This window comes from Caloenas nicobarica, chromosome 1, assembly GCF_036013445.1.
Source record: "Caloenas nicobarica isolate bCalNic1 chromosome 1, bCalNic1.hap1, whole genome shotgun sequence".
NCBI classification, from domain to species: Eukaryota; Metazoa; Chordata; class Aves; order Columbiformes; family Columbidae; genus Caloenas; species Caloenas nicobarica.
Window position 1 is genome coordinate 126,604,801 of NC_088245.1, and position 13,628 is coordinate 126,618,428.

The window sequence follows — 13,628 nt, forward strand, 5'->3', positions numbered from 1 at the left end:
CCGACTTGAACCCACCTAACTTCAGTCTATCTTTAACATAAATCATGCAAAGGACTTCAGAAAGAAATAAGCTACTGAAAATACACAAAGTGTTCTTTTCCCACAAAACTTCAAACATAACAGCTGTTCTCTCTTTTTTTAATTCTTCTGAGAATGCAGTGATTTGACAAGTTGCAATATGGATTGTATTTATTTAGTTCATATTCTTTTTTAACAATTATTTCTATAACTATAGAAAATATTTGAATTTACACTTTGCACTTTACATTTTTTCCCATTCAACTGCATAAAGAAAAATAATGACCTGTGATACTGTTGTCTAAGAGTATTTGATAATTGAAAAATATGTTCTGTTTACCATAGGTTTGAATTTATTTAAAGGAATGCTCATATTGAGCAACAATTTCTACCTAGATTGCCCAGAGAAAACAGAAATTAGGGGCAATGTTTTCTATATGTATCATCATAAAATTAGTTTGTGTAATTACTGGCATTATCAAACATCTGAAATACAGAAGGAATCAGAGCTGATGTTTAATTCACCTGATTTTTGTGGAAACTGTTTTTTCTAGTTAGCTCTTCCTGAATAATTGCAGGAAACAATTGACTTTAGTTTAAAGATGAGTCATTCATCTATCCTTCTTCCAAAAGGATCATCACATAATTCCTGATATGAAATTCCAGACATTTACAGTCAGACTATAGAAGACATTTACAGTGTCATTCACAGCAGCTAAAATTACTTCTGTAACTATTTCCTATGCTAAGTAGAAGGAAGGTTATATATGCTACAGCCAAGGTAAGTACATGTTTAGAATATGGTAGACATCCAATTTTGATGGAACACATTTTGGAAAAAGTGGTTGTTTGCTTTTAGGAGGTCAGTTTTCTGTAGCTCCGTCAAGGTTAGTTGTCTGGATTTCCCACAAACTTATTTAGAATAAGTGCTGTAGGGATAATGGTGTGTAATGTAGCGTAAGATGTATTCCAACAGTGGACTCATTTTCAGAGGCAAATGAGACACAAAAAGAAGCAAAAGTAATGAATACGAAAATATTAAGAGGCACTTTGTTGCATCAATTAAACCTTATGTTATTTCTAACACCAAAGTACAGCAAGCAAATGTGTTCTGTCTTCTTAAAGAGATTAAACTGCAATTCAGTAACCTGTGTTTATACAGGTAGACTAAGCTACTGGAGTACATTAACAGTGCTTAGGTATTTATAAATTGCTAAATACCCATCTAGGATTGTGTTCCCCAAATTTAAGTCATTGGAGAACAGATTAATTTGCCTTCATATTACGTTTCTATTCCATTGGTTTTGTTTTGGCAATGGAAGATCTAGAAGTTAATTGGTACTTGTGAGTACTGCTACTGCCATTTGATCTTTCCCTGAGAAACAGTGTTGGGAAGATTTGAATAAGTACTCCTTACAGACATCCCCAAGAATGAAATTCTGAAAGTCAAACTTGAGGTTCAATTTCAGTCGTGAATTGGTTCAACAGGCCTGTCTAAACTGTGAAGATAATTTACCCTTCACATTTAATGCATAAAGAGGAACAAATCCTTTGCAGTAGTTGCCAGCTCTTGAAACAAGACTGGGAAAGTGTCCAGAGCAGTTGCCTGTTGCTGTTGTGCCTCTCGCCATGAGTAACCCTCACCAGAGTTTCTGGTTCAGTATCTCATTTTTCCCAAGCCTTGCAGCTATTGCACACTAACTCTCTAGCAAAAGCAATGTTGGTAACAACAGGTCTACATGTTTGTCCTTGTGGTGTGTTAGAGTGCTGTGTAAAACAAACAAGTGCAATGTGGGGCAACTGCTAGAAAACCTGCCTGGGAATGGTATGTGGGCCTGTAGCATTTCTTGTGCTCTGGAGACTGCTTCAGGCAGATGCAATATGGAAGTACCTCATGGAATGTGGGTCTGGAGCCTCCATTTACACAGGTGTTTTCTTACTGAAGACAGCCCTCATGACCAGCCTGACAGAGGACTTCAATGTAAACAAGCCTGTATTTAAACTGAACAAAAATTAGAAAAAAAAAATCAAGGGAGGTTTTAATTTATTCATGTTTATTATTATTATTATTATTAAAATTATACACTTAAACAACCTCCTGAAAGTAAAGATAAATGAAAACATCTTCTGTGGTTTGTATAATTATATGTATATACAACCATCTATCAAGAAAAGTTTATGTTTTTATATAAATGTGTGTATATATGTATGTATATGTACACACAGAGCATCTTGATATATATATTACTGTCTATCAAGGAACGTATTGCTATTTGTTTATTGGAATACTAACATAATGTTATTACATATCTCAGTTAAAGTCAAAACATTTCAAGTACCTTGAAGATACAGTTAAACACAGTCACGACAATAGGTACAGTTCATAAGAAGAAAGGAAAAAGGTGGAAGAATAGGTGTAAAAGGAAATTCAGGGTAAGGCACATTCATTAAGTTTGTTTTGCAGCTGTTGAATATGAATGTGCGTATGTATTTACAAAATCTATACATAGCCCTTTTTTTAGAAACTACATATTATGTTTATTTGGTTTTCCATACTTAATATAATTTTTTAAATTGGCTAAGATATACTGCTAGCATAGTCCTGAAATCAAGTAATTAAAACTTGGTACTGAAATACCAAATGGATGCCTAACTTTGTCATTCTTGGCATGAGTATAATGTTTATTAATTATCCTTCTCTGATCTAGTGTAGAATTTCATCACATGTCCTCTAACCTTCAAAGTGAAGCTTAGAAGACTGACAAGCAGGGTCATTAAAATCTAGTTGATTGAATGGACCCATGAGACCTACCGAATGAGGGCAAGGTGCTTGCATAGCTTTGGGAATAGGGTTTGCCTACAATGTTGTTTTCAATTTCATGCATACTTTAAGCATCGCATATGAAGATAACATTCCTTGTGCAGAGAACAGGTCTCTTCAAGTGAGACTCCAATCCCACAAAAATTCATGTGCTTGATTTTGTGCAATTGGAATTGGTTCTGCTGATTTCAGCAGAACAATGCAGAGGCTTAGATTTATGTGATCTCTCTTTATAAGGTCAAGCACAAAGTAAATAAAGAGCACAACATAATGTATGTACAGTCTTAGGAGGAGGAAATAAGTTTATAAACTTGAACAAGGCCAGAAATCTATCCTAAAGCCTTCTTCTTGAAACAATATGCATCATAACCCACCTGGAGTGGAGATGGTCTCCTCATTTCTATTTATAAATGTATAGTCTATTAGGAATTCCAGGCATTGCTATAATATTTTTATTCACCATTTTATCTCTTCTAGACTGTGAACAGTAGTAGAATAAAAAGTTTGGGTAGTGTTATTGAGTGGAACAATCTGTGTTGGAGTCAGTAGAACCCAATAAGGAAAAACTGATCTGATTTCAATACACAGGAGAGTATGTTTAGGATTAGAATTGTTCATAGAACCTCTAATAAAATTGGTGGTCTAATAATGTATTTCCTGAAAGAAGATCTGCAAACAAATGGAAATTTGCAGCTAACAAGCTGACTTCTAGTCTACAGTCCTGCTGTAGACAGTCATTGTCTTGGTTTCATTCATATTGTGTGATTTGTGCAAAGTTCTATATATTTATTGACTTCCAGTAAATGAGTAGCACTGCTAATATCAGTGCTAAGCATCTGTGTGAATCTTGCCACAATGAAAGCTTGATTTTGAATATCAAACCATTAACACAACAAGTTTATTTTCCATACCATAAATGACAAATATTCACTAACATCATCAACAATGTGAAAGAAAAACATATGCAAGATAAGTTAAAAATCCAGGTTTCTTGAAAAATTCACTGCCCTTTGAGACAATCTGGTACATTTTAGTTGTTATCTTTTTTTTTTTGTTAGCAAAATGTTAAATCACTTTGTATCAATAAAAATTGTGACTCTCCACCCTGCTTTCAGAGACCCAGAGACACCAACAATTCTGCCAATGGGCTGTTGGTTTATTTTTTATCCATTTTAGTTTTATTATAAAAATTAATGAGCTTTTAATTTCTTTTAAGTCAAAAAAATTATTTTCATCCACTTTTGCACTGCCTTTTGTTATTATCTGTCTCCCATAGCCTTAGGCACCTATTTTTGTATTCATATTTAACATCATAATAGATCTTATCTAACTATTTTCTTAAGAAACTTTTATGTGGCATCTGTTTGGCTGGAATGTTCAAAAATATTTCTGGAAGAAGTGCCAGCTCTTATTTAATACCCCTAGGGAATCGATGTCTCTCTCTTTGGGGCACTTTTGAACATACCACTTGTGGATGCCATTTCCTGCTCTTCAGCTGTGTGCACTGCACAGGTGAACACTTACATTACTTTTATTCTGAGATTCAATTTTTAAGATGTCTTCCACCACAATTTCTTTCTTAATAGTCTCTTGGGATCTAATCCAGCTATGTTACTAAGTGTAAACCAAGCTTTACGTTGACTTCAGAAAGTCTACTGTATGCTAAAAGTTACTGGTGATTTAACACACTTTCTGAGACTGGAAATTTTATTTTGTTGGTTTCATTAGATTAGACATTCAGTAGAGTTTCAGGCACAAGAGAAATTTGCTATCACAGTATTTTAAGTAGGATTTCTAAATAGTGGGTGAAAATAAGAACACTAGGCCAAATTTTTCTCCTTGAGAGAACATAAAAGAGTATACTCTCTGGATTTAGAATTTTTGTATTACTTGTTTGGTATCAAATGTGTTGAAAATAAAGCAATAAATGACAGAGTTTGATATGGAAATAAAAAGGCTTTAGCATATTTCCTAATATTAAGAAATACAAATACAATTCCAAATATTGAATTTAAATCAACTCTAGACGGTTAAAGTAATATCAGATGTAACAAATATAAGTCAATGCCTGATAAATTCAGCAAAACTCTAGCCTTAAAAACACAGAGCTTAAAAATATTCACACTTCAGTCTTTCTTTTTATATTCTGCATAGCATCATGCTGTACTACATGACAGCTGCATTGTGCTAACAGAACTTGCTCCAAAAAGAGTTCAACATTCTGTTTTTTCTTCATTAAAGCTCACTCAAATAAATCGTAATGCAGTATAAAGATTTGCAGGATGATATTTTGTCTGATAGAGAAGACAGAAAAGCAAGAGGAAGAGAAAGGGACTACAACATGACATTTAAAAAAAGTAAAGATCTGTACAGAGAAAATGATACCCAGAAACACTGTGGGGGAAAAAAGTAAGGAGGAGATTTGTACTGGAGCATATAAAACAGGGAGACAGAAATTTGTAAAGGCTTTGTTTTTAAAAACTACCTCTAAAGTACCAGAAATAAATTATAAAATAAAGAGGGTAAAAATGAAGTTGTGTTCACCTTGTGGCATACTACTAGAAAATGCATTTAACAAATTCTGTAAATCTTCCTCATTTTTATACCGACATAGCTACTAACTCCACAAAATGTATCTACAGGCAGTATAAAGCAAAGAAGAATCAAGATTTTTTTTTTTGCTTTCAAATCACTTGCAAAGAGTTTTGCAGATCCACTATTCACCTATAGCAGTATTATAGCATCCAAATGTAAAATGTGCAAATATTTCAGTGCTTTAAGCAGGTTTACACCTTTTTTTTTTTTAACCTAGGCATTTTTAATCATTTCTGAGCAATAAGAGTATTTCATTGAGATGCTTTGAGTCAGTTGATACTCAGAAAGTGTGTCTGTATCTGCAACTGTTCATTTTTATTTTTCAAAAATCATTGTTACATGTTTAAAAAGCAGAGTTATAGAACACAATATTGCATGATAAACCAAGTCTCTGTTTGTGGAACAATGGATAACCTTGGTCATCTTAATGCTTTCTGGTTTAGTGGTAGTAATAGCCATAAATTTCTCTTTTTATTTGCTACTTCAAAAAGGGCAAGAAAGATGAGCCAGGAAACTACAGGCCAGTCAGCCTCACCTCCATTCCTGGAAAGGTGATGGAACAACTTCTTCTGGTCATCACCTCCAAGCATGTGGAGGAAAAGAAGGTTATCAGGAGTAATCAGCATGGATTCACCAAGGGGAAATTACATTTGACCAACCTGATAGCCTTCTGTGATGGCATGACTGGTTGGGTAGATGAGGGGACAGCAGTGGATGTTGTCTATCTTGACTTCAGCAAGGCTTTTGACACCATCTCTCACAACATCCTCGTAGACAAGCTCTGGAAGTGTGGGTTGGATGAATGCACGGTGAGATGGATTGAGAACTGGCTGGATGGCAGAGCTCAGAGGGTTGTGATCAATGGTGGAGAGTTTGGTTGGAGGCCTGTAGTTAGTGGGGTTACCCAGTGGTCACTGTTCTGTTCAACCTGTTTGTCAATGACCTGAATGAAGAGACTGTGTGTACTGTCAGCAAGTTTGCTGATTATACCAAACTGGGAGGAGTGGTTTATACACCAGAAGGCTGTGCTACCATTCAGCAAGACCTGGACAGGCTGGAAGACTGGCATTCCTGTGTGATCTGCTCTAGTCGAACCTGCTTTAGCAGGGGGGTTGGACTACCTGATCTCCAGAGGTCCCTTCCAACCCCAACCATTCCGTGATTCATTCTGTGATACTTATTTATTATCCATAGCATCCTAACATTGTTCAAAGAGGCAAACCTTAAAACTGATGAAGTTTTCATTCATCAAAGATGGCACTACTTATATCACATAATGCCTCATTTTCCACTGGTTCTTTTTCAATTTTTCAACTCTGTTACAAAGCCAAAGCCTGACAGAGAAAGAAGAAATTAAAATGGCAACAGTCTTGTCCTTAGATTTAGAGATTAAACTTCATTTTGCTGTTAGATATGATGATGTAAGTTGCACTGCAATTTTATGTTCTAGTAAATTACTAAATATCATCTTGTCACAATGCCACCTCAGTTTTCCACAGCAGACAAGGAAACTTTTTTTGTTGTTTATATGTGTTTCAGGAGATGGAAGGACCTTGGAGTCCTAAATGCAATGAAAAAAATTCATCCCTCAAGAGAGCTTGGACATTTTACCAGTGTAGTAGAATAAAACCAGCACCATCACGCATTCTCACCCAGCTTTAAGAAATAACATCAGAGTTGCACTAAATTTGTAGAAGAGAATGTATAGTGGCCTATACAAAGGTATTTAAAAACAGGGAACTAAACAGCTTTGTGCTGCTGGCAGCTAGCAAGAAACTCCTGCTTTGATTTAACATTTGTAAATTCAATGTGATGTTACTTGCAAATGAAATAACATTTAAAAGATGTCTCTTCACACAACTCATTGACTTGTTCGTTCAAGATACATATGTATATCAAGAGGTTTAATACATTCACTTTAAATAGGGACAGTGCTGTTGTTACTGGACATTGCTGGGGTAGACAGAGAATGGAGTAGGTACTTCAGAGACCAGTGGAGCTGACAATATATCCTGGTTAAATGCAGAAGTTAATATCTTGTGAAGATGTAATAATATCGGTGTACCTACAGTACCTGGGGGACCCATTTCCAAATTGTTCTTATTGAGGAGATATTGTCTGAATACGGTTGAGTGAAAAAATTATTTTCTTAGCCTACCGAAAACATCTCATAAGAGATCAAACTTTGCTATTCTTAGATGCCTTAGTATATTTTAAATTATCCTAATATTAATTTTAATCCAGTCTTCCATTATACTCTTCACTTTCAAAAATAACCAAGTTAGGCCTCTGCCTTTATAGAACCAGATCCCTGCCCTTCAAGAACCATGTACATCTATTTCATGTGGGGTTTATTTATTTGGATTTAAAATGCTGAAATAGTATGGGTTCACAAGAGGATACAGAAACAGGGTTTTGCACTGGTTTTGATTCACCTGGAATTTCACAGATTATCCTTAAGTGCAGGGTTCAAAGAAAATTTCAGTGATGCTTTCAAAATTTGGCTTGGGTGAGATCCAAAACCATAAATCCTTCATCCTTTGTACACATGTACTAGAGCATGTACATGCTCTGCACGGTGGTACACTCAGAACTCAGTCCAGGTCTTTTGAAAGTTTGTTTGAAACAAGGGCCAAATTTGAGGCTGTAATTAAACCAGAATTAACACTGATTTGGCCATAATTTCCATTCAGTTGTGAATGATTTGCAGAATCCTAGGAGATGGTATTAGGCCTCACTGTTATTTTACTTACCAGCCATCAGCAGAAGGAGTGAAGGAGGAAGTCACGTTGGTCTGATTCTATGTGGTAGATGTAAATGCACTTTCTTTCAGGCATATATACAATGTTCTTTGTGAACTTCTTTTAGAGGAAAGGTTAGTTCTACATAGAAAAAGATAGACATGGTTGCATCTGCTTCTGAATTTAATAAGGGATATCAGAATATGAGTTAAGATAAAGTCCTGGGAATAAAGAATGACTTTGCTTCCTTATTTGATTAGTTGTTACAGAAATAAAATTCGGTATTTTTGAATATGTAAACAAATACTTTTGATTTTAGGCCACATCTTTGACTTTCTCAGAATTAACATTTTCATTGCACCTATATTATGATCTCTCCTGTCTGTGGCTGGTACTCTTGTTATACAGTTAGAGACAATGAAAGAAAGGAGCTAGTCTATTCTGTAATTTTTGTCTTTCAGTGCTAGATTCTGACTCTTAGTTCTTTCTGGACTAGGGCCTTCCACTGACATAAAAAGGTAGCATTCAGATGAAGAGTATGATTTCATGTACCATATTCTTATTCAGCAAATATCCATTTTCCTCATTGTAATTTCAACACTAGACAAGCATGCATCTATTTCTTTTACTGTATTTAAATTTAATTCTGATATATCCAGTTGAAGTCAAAAGGTGTCTAGCAATTTTTTCCAGAACACTGATCCATATGCATGTTTTCTGTCTTAGGTTGCTTGAGCTTTCCATCACGAGAAAGCTCCATGGCGGCTCAGTGTATGGAAAAAGATGTGAGGTCACACAGAGCCCATGAAAGTGAAATTTGAAGACAATGGAAAAAACTCTTTTAAGTCAATGAACTCTGGAAATTTGCTCTGCTTCACAAATAAAAAGGCTTTAAAGACTTTTAATGCAAGAGTTCAGTACAGTTAAATAATCATTAAAAGATTTAGTCAACCTTTGTCGGTGTGAAAAGATATAAATAACATTTCAGAGTACACTCTTCTTTCTTACCTTCCCTTCTTCTTCTTCCCTTGGAGATCCTGTATTTCAAATTCATTTTAAGAATCTTCTTAGAATAGCTTGTTTAGGAAAACTAAAACATCAGCTATAGAAATTGCTTCCATTTGAAAATAAATGAGTAAAATTTTCAGAAACCGTTGAGTCTTATTGACTATCAAAGAGATAACAGACCTCAAATCACATAAGCCTGTTTCTAAAGAAGCTGTACATTCTTTCATCATGCAGGCACTTTGAAGGTCTCACTGAAAGATCTCTTACTATTCAGAATATTCAGTAATGTAAAATGAGGTTTAATGTTACCACTCATTAGGCCTATGAGTACTTTTTCAGAACCTAGCTTATATCCTGTGTGGTAGATTTTTTCCAAGTGGCCAACAAAACTCACTCCCACCTGCAGTAATATTAAATTTCCTAAAACTGCATTTTTTAAACAAAAGGAACCTGAGTTTAAATTTACATTTTATTTTTAAATGCATTTTTCTACTTACGTGTTAAATTGCCTATACAGAAAAGATCTACATTTGCCTATCCGTAGTTTCAACATAAATATCAGTGATTTTATCTTTTTTTTGGGCTGCTTTGCTACATGCTGAGGGCTTTTTTCACCTGAGATCACAGGTATGTTTACCTAATACTTACCCGACTTACGTTTAGCATCTTTAAAAAGTTTTAGGCAAAACCAGACACCTGCTTTCCTTTAAACCAAATAATGTGTCAACTGTATGACTGGAACTTTGCATTTCAGATAAAAAAGACCACTGCAGGCCTCTGAGTCAATAAGAAAGTAATATTTGGGTTGGGATGGAATTTATTTAGTGCAAAAAGACTGAGTAAATTCTTTAAATTGTTGAGAGATCTCTTCTGAAGTGATCAGAAGTTAATTCTGTTACTTCTGAAGCGATCAGAAGTTACTTCTGTTACTTCTGAAGCAGTCATGGACTATTAAGAGTAAAGGAATAGCAGTGACGGCATCACTGGAAAAATGTATTTTGTCTCAGAGGTGAAGACAATATAACCCTAAAGGGTACAACAGCACTAATATTAAGTCTGTACTGTTCACATCAGGGTCAGTCAGTTTCTCTCAAGAGGGTCCTGACTGAGTAAATGTAACATACTGATGATCCCAGTCCCTCTGAGGCCTTACCAAAGCCCCTAAATGTGCTGTTCCCGCAAAGGATTGTTTCCTTTTCACTAATACTTCAATAATGGGAAATTGTTGTCAGATTCAATGTAGCTGTGAGCAATAATAAAAAGTTGCCATTTTCATCTTGTTTTCAAAAGAGGAATGCAAAATCATCCTGATTAAACATAGGCTCTTTTCCTTTGGAATTGTCCTTGTTCCAGGAGGTGACTACTGATCTTCTGCATATCATCGTGAGCATTAGTGCAAAAGTACAGGACTTACAGATGTCTTTGCACCCCATTATCTCCTAATTCTGAAAGAATGGCAAAATCAAGAAGTTCCAGCACTTTATGAAGGCTAGGATGAGGGGTCTGTGCCACTTACTCAGCCCAGAGGCAACCACAAAGAAGTGATCCAGCTTTGATTCCTGTTTCTGCAAGTAAGAGATAATACTTAGAGAACCCTCAGAAAAGCCGTGAGTTAAAGGAAATCAGTGATGTGCAAGTTAAAAACATTTAGAGGAAGCATGACTAATATAGATGGAAGGCAATTACGTAAAACCAAACCAAATATCCCTGTTTTTTTGGCCCTTTAGAAAGGGAAGCTGTTCCTACATCCCATCAGTATTTGAACAACTTAATGGCTATAGAGAACTGACAGAATGGAGTCTTCAAGAATTTCTAAGCTCATAGAAAAGAGGTAGGCAGAAAACCTAGGCAAACACATTTTCTCGTCAACTGTGCAATATCGTAATTATTTTCCTACTAGCTTTCCTTATTTATCAAATATTTTGCCTTGGCATAATTTGAAGAGAAGAGCGCTAAGAATATCCTTCTGGATGATTTGTCAGTGGCATACCAGAAGCAGTCTGACAGATTAAGTTGAAATTTGTCTACATATGATGATCCCGGTGCTTGCAATTTGCTGAACATCTTCAGGTGATTTAGAAATAAATTTTTTAAAAAGCTGCTTCACTTGTGCCAGTCTCTGCATTTCAACAGGAGTTATTTTCTCTAGGAAGATACTCTCTGTACAGCATCTCACAGCAATGTTGGGCCTTCTGACACTTCATCCTTTTTTCCCCTACACAAGTCAGCATGAGCACAGTGTCAAATCCGTGTACCAGGTAACATCTGAGGTAGTGAAAGTAACAATTTATTTTCTAGAAATGTAAAGTTTCTGTACTAGACCTATGATAAGCTTCAAAAACCTCTAAATTAGCTGTAGAATGTTTCAGAAATGTAGACATGTACATAATTTTGTCAGTCTCTAATGCTTATGAATAGATTTCCTAAAGTCTCAGTTGTTTATAGTTTTCATAAATGGCAAACAAATCTGCAACTATGTAATGCTGAGATCTAAGTTAATTCTCCAGGCTGAGCTAAGCTGCTCAAGATGTCATGAGTAACAAACTGTGTGGGAAAGATGTGAACATCCTGGGAATAGATGGAGAGATTCACTTCCTTGCAGAAGAGACCTCAAAATATGAAGAGCAATGTAAGCAAGATTCAGAATAATTCCTATTCGGTGTGCAGAAAGGGACTGGGAAGACACAACTCTTAGTGTGCATTATCTGCAGAGAACTAGGTGAAAACTTCAAAAAACAATACTATATTTAGGGAATACATTTTGTCAGTAGGCAGAACAAAGAAATTAATTTTCAGCCTTTAAGGAGTGTGGGGAGCTGAATGTAGATTTCTCAGTACTGGACCCCACAGGGCTGGGGAAAACACTGAAGACTTTGAAAACCAAAAATAAAACAAAAAAGTTTTGCTTCTTCAAACAGTGAGTTGCACTCCTTTTTCTTCTTTTTCTTTTTGAAGCGATATTGCGGACCCCCTTATAACTAGTGAACCAGATAGTGTTATCTTTGCTTCCATTGTAAAACTTCATTTTCAACATTCATAACTTTGTTGAAATTCTTTATTCTGGTGTCAGATATCCAGGTTTCTATACAAAACTTGACTTTTTTGTTTCACAGTGTTGGTTTGTTGGGGAATATGAGGGAAAGACTAATGTGTGATATACAGTTGCTAGAAGGATGATAAAGAAAATATCTCCTGAGCTTAAAAAATGTGCTAGTATGTTTTTCATTGAGAAAAATTCTAAACCTTTTTTATTCAAGAATGGAAACTCAGAGATCTATGAATATGGACCGTCTCTATGAGAGTCTTTTGGTGGTTGATTGATTGGTTGATTTTTTTCTGGTTGTTTTTTTTTTTGTTTAGTTTGGTTTGCTATGCCATATTTATGAAAATCTTGAGAAGAGGATGTACTTACTGCCTATAAATAACTAGATCAGAAAAAAAAGACCTTTGTCAGTTTATAAACTCAGCTAATCCAAGAAAGATGAGTCTGTACTGAACCTGAACTCATTTTACCAGAAAATAAGATAATTGCAAACTCAGTCAGTGTAATCAAGTTTCTTTGGCCGAAATTATCAAACAACACAGTCCAGTTATAAAATAAAAAGTGGGAGCATTCTCGCCATTCATGAGAGGTTAGCAATGGCTTTATTTCTTCATCAGCCTTCCCTCTCGGACCAGAAAGCACCAAATGATGCAGTGAAGGCTTTAGGGAAACACAATTGAAAATCTTCGCTCACCCTGTACAAGTGCAATAGGAAAAGGGGAATCTTTTATTTCTGTCTTTCCCATCACAAAGGTAGCAGAGCTATTGTCTTCTGCCCTTCCTGTGGAGAGCTGAGAACAGGGAAAGGGAGATATGAGTAATGCCTTGGAGTGCAGTGGCAGACTGTGTGAAGCAACGGTGGGGCATGAAGGGGCCATGGCATAGGTTGCACAGAAGGAAGGAGACTGAGGATGCTTACAGAGTTGCTTGGGTTTTGTTTTTGTTTTTGTTTTTACTAGAGTGAGGCTTCTCTATGGAGAGGGTGATGCTGCATGGAGCCTGGATTTTGTTCTACTCTTTTTAGCATTTACTCTGTCAGAGTCTGTTGATTGGAGTGAGCTGGGAGGCACTGATTTCTGAACCAGCATTTCCATTTGCACACTGGCTCCAGCTGCTGCCTTGTACCTATGTCTGAGAATGCTGGCACAGACAGCCTGGCACAGGTATAGAGCAGTCTGGCCGCCCCCTTAAATGCATGAAAATCTCTCCCGTGAGCCATGCAGATGAAGATGAATGCACAGTGCAAGGCACGCAGTGACTTGAACCCTGGTGTGTGACACCCAAGAAAACCTGTGTGAGCCTGAGATGGAGGAATCCCCAAGAATTCCTGACATTAAGAAGTCAATTCTCTTAAATCTATCTTTTACTTATTGACCATCTCTAGGTTTGAGCAAATCGTAAA